Below are 10,669 nucleotides of genomic sequence, written 5' to 3' on the forward strand. Positions count from 1 at the left end.
CACAGAAAGATGACTCTGGTTACAATAGTGAAATTGATCTACTATCTGTATCATCAAATTATAGTACAGATGAGTGAATACTTGACACTGGTTGTTCCCACCACATGACGCCAAACAGAGAATGGTTCACCACAGAGGGCAGGCAATTTTGGTTTCGTGTATCTCAAAAATAATAAAGCATGTGAAATTATTGGGATGGGAGAACTCATAATTGTGATGGATGATGGTGTAGTGAAGACGTTACGTGAGGTTAGGCACATACCAGATTTGAAGAAGAATTTGGTTTCTTTGGGGACATTGCAGGCCAAAGGGTTTAGCTATAGAGATGATGGGGACAATGATATTCTCCGTGTATGCAAAGATGCTCTGACTGTGATGAAGAGTAAAAGGACTGCGGGGAACACTTACAAGTTGTTAGGCCATGGTGCTACAAAATTATGGCACATGCGTTTGGGACACATGAGTGTGCATGGTATGACAAAACTATGCAAAAAGAGGATTGTTGCGGGGAGTCAGCAAATGCAAGCTAGATTTGTGCAAGTATTGTGTGCTTGGGAAACAGACACGAGTTAGTTTCAAGGCTGGCCAACACAGGACTCGAGGCATTCTAGATTATGTCCACACTGATGTATTGGGACCCAATCAGGAACCATCCCTAGGAGGTTCTAGGTATTTTGTTACTTTTGTTGATGACTTTTCTCGCAAGGTCTGGGTATACTTTCTGAAGCATAAGTCATAAGTCATAAGTCTTTGCCAAGTTCAAGGTTTGGAAGGCAGAGGTAGAGAACCAGACTGGTAAAAAATCAAATACATGAGGTCAGATAATGGTACGGAGTACAAAAACTCACAGTTTCAGAAATTCTGTGAGGAACATGGCATTCAGAGACACTTTTCAGTGAAGAAGACTCCTCAGCAGAATGGTGTTGCAGAGAGGATGAATAGAACTCTTACAGAGAGGGCCAGATGTATGAGACTGAATGCTGGACTTTCCAAAGGATTTTGGGCAGAGGCACTTAGTATGGCATGTTATGTCATCAATAGATCACCACGAGCTTCATTGGATGGTAAAGTTGCAGAAGAAGCATGGACAGGTAACCCAGTTAATTATAATATGTTACACATATTTGGTTGTCCTACTTATGTACATGTACCCAGTGATGAACGATCTAAACTTGATCCTAAGTCAAAGAGGTGTATCTTCATTGGATATACCAAAGGTGTGAAGGGGTTCAAGTTCTGGGATCCAGTTTCCAGAAAGGTGGTGTTGAGCAGAGATGCAGTGCTTGATGAAGATTTCATGATGAAACAGTCAGTTTTGGCAGAGGTACCCATGCCAAATGGAGAGACTTTGGGTTCAAATATGATTCCAGTAAGCAATGAAATAGTTCAGGTGAATAAAGGAAAGGAACCATGCACTAGTTCAAGTAAAGAACATGATGATTCTCAGGCACAGAGTTCAGGTGTGCAGGAGTATCTACTTGCTAGAGACAGGGATAGACGTCCTATCAAACCTCCAGAGAGATATGGCTTTGAGGATATGGCTTCAGTTGCTCTCCATATCAGTTCAGGAGATCCATGTAGCTTTCAAGATGCTATAAACAGCCAGGAGAAAGAACAATGGATGGGTGCCATGATGGAGGAGATGGAGTCTTTACAGAAGAACCAAACTTGGGAGCTTGTTCCATTGCCCCCAGACAAGCGTGCAGTTGGGTGCAAGTGGGTGTACAAAAGGAAGCCAGCAGTATCAGAAAAATAAGGGGAAAAGTTCAAGGCTCGTCTTGCAGCAAAAGGGTATTCACCGCAGAAGGGGATCGACTACAATGAGATTTTCTCCCCAGTGGTGAGACACACTTCTATCAGGGCAGTTCTTGCCTTGGTAGCCAACTAGGATATGTACTTAGAACATATGGATGTGAAGACTGCCTTTTTCCATGGTGAATTAGAGGAGAAAATTTACATGACACAACCAGAGGGGTTCAGTGCAGCTGGACAGAGTCACTTGGTTTGCAAGTTGAAGAAGTCTCTATATGGGTTAAAGTAGTCTCCCAGACAGTGGTACAAGCGGTTTGACACTTATATGTTGAAGCTTGGTTATAAGCGTTGTGAGTATGATTGCTGTGTTTATGTGAGAAGCCTTGACGATGGTTCGTTTATTTTTCTGTTACTTTATGTTGATGATATGTTGATTGCTGCTAATCATTTGAGTGATATCAATGAGCTGAAAGTCATGCTAGGTAAGGAGTTTGACATGAAAGATTTAGAGGATACTAGGAAGATTCTTGGGATGGAGATTCACATGGATAGGGGAGCTAGAAAACTATGGCTCTCCCAGCAAAGCTATGTTGAAAAGATCTTAGAGAGATTTGATATGAGCAATGCTAAAGTAGTGAGCACTCCATTGGCAAATCACTTCAAGCTTTCCCTAGATCAGTGTCCAAAGACAGATGAAGAGAAGAAATACATGTCAAAGGTTCCATATGCGTGGGTTGTTTGATGTATGCTATGGTTTGTACTAGACCGGACTTGGCACAAGCAGTTAGTCAAGTATGCAAGTACATGTCAAAACCAGGGAAGCAACATTAGGAAGCAGTCAAATGGATTTTCAGATAGTTGAAGGGGACTACAGGTCTCGATATCATGTTTGGCAGCCAACAGAGTAAGCCTTCAGTTATTGGTTATGTGGATTCGGACTATGCAGGAGACTTGGATGATAGAAGGTCCACAACGGGGGGTTTGTCTTCACCCTTGTAGGTGGACCAATTATGTGGAGATCATCAGTTCAGTCTGTTGTTGCTATGTCCACAACTGAAGCAGAGTACATGGCAGCTGGTGAAGCTTCTAAGGAAGCCTTGTGGCTTATGGGGCTAGTAAATGAGTTAGGCATTGAGCAAGGTGGAGTTTCGCTGCATTGTGACAGTCAGAGTGCTATCTTCTTGGCAAAGAATCAGGTGTATCATGCTAGGACCAAACATATTGATGTGAGATTTCATAAGATCAGAGAGTTGGTAGCTTGTGGGCAGATACTATTGCAGAAGGTTCACACTTCAGAAAATGCAATTGATATGTTAACCAAACCGGTTACCGTGGATAAGTTTAGGCATTGCCTGAGCTTGTTGAACATTCACTGATGATGGACTATGGAGCGCCCCCAACCCTATGACGGAAGATGGAGATTGTTGATATTCGCCAAGGTGGAGATTGTTGTACAATGACTCATATCTCTAGATAACAGCAATACAAGTTATGGGCTTGAGCTGATGTAAAGGGGTTGGTTGGGGTAGAGGGCTATATATATTGATGTTATGTAAACCTAATGTAACAAGGAGAAGAATAGTAAAACACTAATCATTATTCTCTAATAATATATAGTGGTAGCCGCTCAACGCTCCCGGGGACGTAGGCACAATTGGCCGAACCTCGTTACCAAATCTCTTGTGTTATTCTCTTGTCTCTTTACTATTTGATTGTTCGCTTGTTCCCAATCATAACATATATAAGATTTATTCTAGTGTACCACAATACATAAAATACTATATGGTATTATTCACAATAAATTTGTGTAACGTGATATAGTTTGAAAACAAACCTTTGTAAAAAATATAGTAGCAAAATATAAGTTGAGAAGTTCAATGAGAATAATTGATATAGAATATTCCATTCATTTTTGTTGTGTTCGCCTATGATTTTTTCTAATTAAATGTTTATATATTTTATGATAGTTATATATTTTTAGTTCTATATTAGAAACTTTATACAGACATGTAAATGATTTCAGTATAAACTACGAAACTAATAAGATCAAATTAAATTACAAAAATTGTTTAGATTTTATGGTTCAAATTTAAATTTGTGTAACAATTATAGAATGACTCGGTTGATAGTTTCACATATTTTTAAACTATATAACCTGCCATTATTACTATTATTTAGCCTACACTTATTGTCAAGTAAGGATCTTATTGAATGTTTGATGTTTGGGGGAGTTTCAATTATCTTTTTAAGAATTATGTAGTTGAAATTTTGTTTTGCAAAATGTGTCAAGTGTGTTATGCACTTCTTTGCAAACACAATTTAGTAGAATGTTTGATTAGTTGTTATATCTATCAAATGAGCTGGATACTTATTTTGAACTTTTGATTTTTACAAAAAAAATAGATTGAAATAGTACAAAAAAACAATTACTATGACTTTCTTTTTTAGTTTTGAATGAAAAGTAAATAAATCAATGAACCAAATTGCCCAATAAGTTTAGTATTGTTTATGTATATATTGAACAATGTTTGCTTAAGAAACTTTGTCCACTTTTTACGGTATTTTCTTGAATAAACGCTATTAAATATTCATTTTCTATAGCGCTACAAGTACTTACATAACCAATGTCTGAAAGTACTATTGAATATCAATTTAAGCGCTTATGTTTTGTCATTCTATTGTAGTAAATAAAATTGATCACTATCATGTCTTGGTGGAGAGACATAAAAATAATTTATGCAAATAAATAATGTGTGATCTGATTTGAGAATATATTTAGCTACAACTTGGAGAATATATTAGCAAATAAATAAGGTGTGATCTGATTTGAGAATATATTCAGCTACAACTTGAAGAATATATTAGCATCCTAATCTATAGTCGCACATATAGTACCTTAGCAAATTACATGGACCAAACATAAATTACCCTAAAATCAATTCCTTAGGTAAAGGATTAGGATCATTAAACCAAACATTTAGCCACGGTTCGACTGTAGCTGAATTAAACAGACTGTGGCTAAATAGATGTTACCACATTTCACAGAAGTGTAGCGAAATAACATAATGACCGTGGCTAATTTTTAGCAACACCATTCCTTGCCACAACGACATTAAGTGTGGCCACTCAATCTAGCTACGGTTTTTCCCCACTTTAGCCACGGTTTCAACCGTGGCTAACAGGAAGTTTTATTGTAGTGTATGTAGTATATATTTGTATGACTTCCTATTTTCTTCTTTATTTCTCTCGTATATATTTGTATGACTTCCTATTTTCCTCTTTATTTCTCTCTTTAAAAAATTAAAAAAATACATGTTAAATAATGTGTAAACTTATATGCTTAATAATACTAAAAGTTTAATATTAAAAAAGGGTGAGAAAGTAAGTAAATTGATTCAATTATGCATGTCTTCTTAACTTTGTTATTTTAGTAATTAAACGGATTCAATTGTGCATGTCTTCTTAACTTTGCTACTTAAATTTTAATATAATATGTGTATGTAGATACTTTTTATATTAAACAAATTGTTATATTTGGGTTGGTTACAATTTGAATTTGTAATAACTGCATATATATATATATATAAAATATATGTTTGTATGACTTCCTTATTTCTTCTTTATTTTTCTCTTTAAAATATACATGTTAAAGAATTTGTAAGTTATATGTGTAATGGTAAAAGTTTAATATTAAGTAAAGGGTGAGAAAGTAATTAAAAAGATTCAATTATACTTGTATTCCTAACTTTGCAATTTTAATTTTATATATATAATTTTTTATATATAATAAGTAGATTATATATATAAAAGTAGATACTTTTGTATATATATATATATAAAGTAGATATTTTGTATTCAAATAATTCTCAAAGTTAGATATTGAACGTTGCAACATATATCTTAAATGTATGAGTTATTATTGACATTAATTTGTTGTTAGTATAAATGTATGAATGCAAATAATTGGATACTGTTACCAACATTGAATAGTTTTAGTTTTATACTATATTGAAAACGTTAACTTTTCATTTGCAATTATCAATTATCAGGAAGTTTAATATTTTAAGCACATCAACCTTTCTAAATGCAATTATTATCATTATTCCCAATTTCTGTATTCAAATTGTCATAAAATGGAATGTGTAACGTGATGTGTATTCTGGTTAAAATATGTAATGTAAGTTATTGATGAGAAATTATTGATAGTTAATATTTAATATAAATCATTAATGGAAAAAATATTGATAGTTAATGTGTTTGATGGATAAATCATGCATGATGATTAAAATGTGTAATGTAAGTTATTGATGAGAAAAATATTGATAGTTAACACGTTAACAATATTGGAAGTTTAATATTTGAAGCATTTACACAGTTATATATTCATATTATAATAATATGTAATAATAATAAGCATTAAATATTTTGAACACGTTATGTATTCAAATTGTAAAATTACTAATAGTTAACATGTTAAAAAATATTGGAAGTTTAATATTTAAAACATTTATCAGATTATAATAATAATTTTTAATAATAATATTAATGTAATAAATCATTTTGTGAGCAAATTGTTTGGAGGGAAATAGATTCAATGAGGTCATGACACATATCATAGATGATGTGACAATTCAGGTGATGACATATGCATGTGTAGAAGGTAATTTTTGGAGGGAAAAAACATAGATTCAAGAGGTCATGACACATATCATAGATGATGTGACAATTCAGGTGATGACATATGTATATGAAGGAGGTTTGTGGGCATGAATTGTTTGGAGGAAAAACATAGATTAAATGAGGTCATGACACATGTGACAGATGATGTGTCAAATCAATGAGGTGATAATACATATATGTGTAGGAGTTTTTTATTAGATAGTAAATAGATACATAGATATATTATTAGTATTATATTAATTTTATTAATAATTTGTCAAAGATAAACACTATCTCTAAAATTGGATTGAAACAATATGGAATAAATTCTAAATTGTATCATTCTCATTCCATATATACACATGTAAACAACAAAGGGACATATTAGATTTGTGTTGAAGAGATAAAGTTAATGTAAAAGTAAAAGTTATATCTGAATATGACTTTTCATATATTACACTGGTGTTGAGTTACAAGTAGAAGAAGAGTCATTATTAAATACATATTAAAAAATGACTATTCTTCTTCCATTTTTTCTTCTTCTTCTGTAGCTTCTTCAATCCTTTCTTCTTCGTTTCTCCGTTCAGTTCCAACTTCTGTCCAACACCTCCTTCAAGTCTCCTCTAATCCCTAAGGTAACATTACGTATTTGTCATAATAATGTATGTTGGGTTCTAAGCTAACTTACTTATTCTGCTTAATATCCCATCTTTGGTGAATAGTAGTAATAGTGACAATAAAAAGGGAAAAGAAAAAGTTTGTGATATTTTTTTATGTTTCCATATGTACTACCAGCGAGAACAGTGTTCTAGAGTGAAATTGAAGGATTTCATCTCTGCAAAGTGCAGAAGAAAATCTTTTGAAGGATGACCATACTTTATTAGCATGTGCTATATGATGAGAATTTGTTCTCATTCAGTTTCTTTTCCATATATAACCATTTTTGTGTGTTCAGTTTTAATAAAAGGATTATGCCAAACAGAATCATACCTAAATATATGTCATAATAAGCAACCCGAGCTCACTTATGTGATTCCTAATAATCATTTCAGAACTACTAGTTGTTGCTTGCTTGGATCCTTATCAATAAATTCTTCAAGTTGATACCTGATGAGATTTTGACTCAACATGCACATTAGCTAATAGTGGGTCGTAAAATGAAATGAGTGTTTGGGTTTAAACTTCTAGAAATGGTTCTAATCCTTTTCCCTTCTCCCTACTTTCCATCCCCTTATTAGGCATAATGAGTTTGTTCTTGGACAAAAAGTATTTAAGGTCTTTGAGCGATCCAATTTAGCTATGAATCAATTTAAAATCTCAGTCTCACAAGCTAATATTTGAATTGTTCTTAATGTCAGCTAATTGTGTGTAAAAAATTATGTGCCTTTTTGAATTTTAACTAATCAAATAAGACCAGCTCTTCATATTAAGTGCATGTTTGATTGTTCTTCCATCCTTTGATGATTGTGAAGGTCAGTGAGAGAATGAAAAAGTATGTACATAATATAGTAGCCATTGCTAGCTAAGTGTGTGTATGCAAAAGAGTTTGCTTGTCTTTGTGTTGTTTTCACAAACAACTTTGTATATATCAGTGTTAAGTGTAGGAATGTGTGTGCTTCTTCAATTGATATTAGTGGAGAGGTAAAAAGGATTACATTTATGTGCACAAACTCATCATAGCCATTGGGGGCTTTGTTGAAGAAAAAAAGTTATTTTAAGAATGAAGGTGATTTTATGCTTACACTTTTTTATTTTTATGCTTTTACTTTTTTACTTTTTTTTGTCATATGCTTTTAATGTTTTAGTAGCTTATCATATAGTGTTGATTGTTCAAAAGTTCATGTTTTATTTGTATGACTTTTGTGAACTGATTGATATAATTTAATTGATCTATTAAAGTTAATTCTTAATATGTTTTTTCGCTTTTAATAGGCTCAAGATTCTTCTACTACCCCGACTTCTTTTAGTTCTCCAAACTCTAATTGTAATGAAGAAAATGAAAATGGTATAACAAATTTTTATTACTAGAGTTTTTTCAATGAGTTATTTTATTCATTCATTGATATCTTTATTATTATTTGCAGGAGAATGTTAGCAAATAATTTCTTTTTGATGCAACAAATTGGGAAATTAACTTTGATTTTTTTGAAACACAATTTGTATCTATTTAGGTAGACATCCAAATTGTGTAATTTTTAGGATTATAAGACTTTTTATGTCTATGATATATAGTTATTTTATTTAGATCAACATATTTAACTCATGTACTTCATTGGATCGTATGACTTTTTAAATTTTAAATATAATGATATGTTTAGAAATGCATTTTTTCATTATAACTTATAAATGAGTTTAAAATCTGTACACTGGTGGTATAAAGTTTTTTACATTATCAGCACTTCATACATCATTGATTTGTATTACTTTTGTTTAAGAATCAATGGTGGTTAACAAATCAATGGTAGATGATTTACTGACAATGTAAAAAACACTTACATTGTCAGTGTATACATATTGAATCCTTTATAAATTCATATTATGACTTTATGTTAAAATCAGTCACTAAAATAGGTGAAAATAGAAATGTAGGTATATGTATGATTCTTTTAATATCTCAATACTTATACCAATGGAATATAACTGTGGGCATAAGAAATTCATATAAATCTATAGTGACGACAAAACTAAAGGTATAATTTTTAGCCTAATACCTATAGTAATGACTGTCATCATTAAATCCTATAGCGACCGACAATATCCGTAGGTATAAATACCTATAGTGACGGACAAAATCCAAAGGTATAGGTTGAGTGTTATACCTACGGACAAAAATCCGTAGGTATATCGACTTAAATATGACGGACAAAAACGTCCGTAGGTAAAAGTTTTTTATGCTATACCTACGATTTTTTAACTTTTACCAACGGTTTTCGTCCGTAAGTATATGGCAAATTTCTTGTAGTAAACTAGATATTTAACTATTGTTATCTAAAATGTGTTATCTAAAGAAGTAACACTTAAAACTATATCATTAATGAATAATTAATTCTTGTATAGTTTATCATTATAAAACGTTAAACTATGAATAAAAAATATTATAAGATGAAAACTACAATGCATGTTTTAAATTGCCCATTAATAAGAATAATATGATAAGAAAACTTTGATATATATTATTTCTTGTTTTAATTCCATTTTTATAGATTATGTTTCTTTAATTAGTCTAGATCTCAAATTCTCAATGTTTTATAAATGTACAAGGATAAAACAATTAACTCATATTTCTTATAAAATCTTCCAATAAGATGAGGAATATGCAATAGCTTCAATATATCTATTTAATCAAAATTATTTAATTGATCAAGTATTTCTACCAACATTCAAATATTTAAAAGTATCAATTAATTAATGAATATATGTTAATTTTTTAAAACATGTTCCTCAAATAAAACAAGTGTAATATATATGTAATGTTAGTGTAAAAATTTATATACAATCAATACATCATATATCATTAATTTGTATTATATTTGTTTAAGAATCAATGATGATTAAATATAAATAAATAATAATGTTAAAAACTCTTATATTGTTAGTGCATACACCATTTTTTCATTAAAATAATGTTGATTTTACTAGTGTGATCGAGTTATTCATGAGTGGTTATTTTCAACAATGAAGATAATCAAAATAAAATTACTTAATGAGATCGAAGATGAATTCCTTGTACATGATATAATAATATATTAACTATATAAGAAAAAATTTCAACACTATTCCTCTTGGACACATGTTACAACCTCGAGACTTTTTTTCTCATCCAAACATGTTGTCTCCAACATTTCAAGGTTGTCACACGGTATTATTCTCATACACATTTTTTGCACTATTAACTTTCCTTATCATGCACACTCATGCACTATATCACAGACCCCCTTCATTTTTAGACCATGTATACACAACCCCATACACACATCACATAACTTTTTCTCTCATATATTAGTATTCATTCTTGCCTAACACACTAAATTAAATGCAAATAAATTTTCATTATTACATTAACTGAGAGCAAAAAGATACATATTTATTCATTCATTAATAGAAAATATATATATATATATTATATACTGACTGTATGATTTTTTACAGTATCATTACATCATCCATCATTCATTTTCAATCATCATTGACTATTAAAAAATTCAATATAAATGAATGGTGGATAATGCACTATCAATGCATAAATATTGTTTTTTAT

This window comes from Lupinus angustifolius, chromosome LG18 (genome assembly GCF_001865875.1).
Source record: "Lupinus angustifolius cultivar Tanjil chromosome LG18, LupAngTanjil_v1.0, whole genome shotgun sequence".
NCBI classification, from domain to species: domain Eukaryota; kingdom Viridiplantae; phylum Streptophyta; class Magnoliopsida; order Fabales; family Fabaceae; genus Lupinus; species Lupinus angustifolius.